The sequence below is a fragment of the Hippocampus bargibanti genome, linkage group LG02 (assembly GCF_051943395.1).
Source record: "Hippocampus bargibanti isolate YZ-2025 linkage group LG02, ASM5194339v1, whole genome shotgun sequence".
NCBI lineage: Eukaryota > Metazoa > Chordata > Actinopteri > Syngnathiformes > Syngnathidae > Hippocampus > Hippocampus bargibanti.
Window position 1 is genome coordinate 20,830,310 of NC_142735.1, and position 1,084 is coordinate 20,831,393.

At 47.0% G+C, this 1,084-nt stretch overlaps 1 long non-coding RNA gene across 1 annotated transcript; it reads left to right on the top strand.

The window, feature by feature from the left end:
* Positions 1-236: 236 nt before the first annotated feature.
* LOC148901861 (uncharacterized) lies at positions 237-1,084 on the top strand. The gene is made up of 2 exons (XR_016114198.1): positions 237-465; positions 586-1,084. It is a non-coding gene; the product is annotated as an uncharacterized LOC148901861 (long non-coding RNA).

Consider the following 1,084-nt stretch of genomic DNA (forward strand, 5'->3'; position numbering starts at 1 on the left):
CGTTGGTTGTCCTTTAAGTGAATATTCAATTTCACTGTCAATTCAATTTTGATATGTATATTTAAAATTAACCAAACCACATGCTGAAGATAGCTGAAATTAAAATAACAAAGTCAATAATGTGAAACACAGAATGGCTCCCTGAAATGTATTTAAATTAATTGCTGTTAGATGTAAAGAATGTCCGCCAAGGTTGGTCCCCTACATTTTTAACACACCAAACCTGGCCCGCTTTGCAAAAAGTTTGCACACCCCTGCTTTAAGGAGATGAACCAGGACTTGTACTTTTATTTCTACTTGAGTATTTTGCTTATTTAGCAAGATAAGAGGCAGGAGCGCGCCCCCGTGGAGAATCGAGACAACACAAAAGGAGCTTTGGGTGGACACCTCAGCGTGTTTTGACGACAAAGGTCAGCATCGTCACTGCGTTACGAGAGCAAGCAGAGCTGTGGGAAAGCACCTCAGGTGAGGCCAAGAGGCAACATTACACAGTTGCTCAGGTTGCATTACACTCATACGCGCGCACGTATGCACGAATATGCACGCACACGCGTCAAGTGCTGGCGATGTGACTTTGGGGTATAGGGTGACTCCTCGGATTGGCGTCATGCTGCTCAGACAATGGCGGCGGCCATGGGAAAGCGGGACTGCCCTCACCTGCTCCAAGATATGTAAAAGCGCAAAGTGACGAGACGGGGGCGGGGGGAGGCGGAGAACGCGTGTGAGAGCAAGTCAGGTGGGTAACTCGAGCCCCATGTGAAGCATCAACGGGCGTGGGGAGAGAAGTCAGTCGTCAAGACGGCGCACACATTCCACCCCCGACCCCCTCCTCCTTTTCCTCCCTCGACAAATACCTTCTCGCAAAGATTGCGACGAGTTGTTGGCACTGCTCTGGAGCGTCTACAAATCAAGCGCGCAAGTGATTCAAGCGCGACGGTTTGATGTTTCTTGCTAATGAGTTTGTTGTTCTTTTCGTTTGGTCAGAAAATCGGTGCAAACAATGGCAATTTCCATTCCTTTTGACAAACATTGAACGAAATGATAAATCTCTGCTTATTATCTGAATAAAAGTTGTTGGCTTACA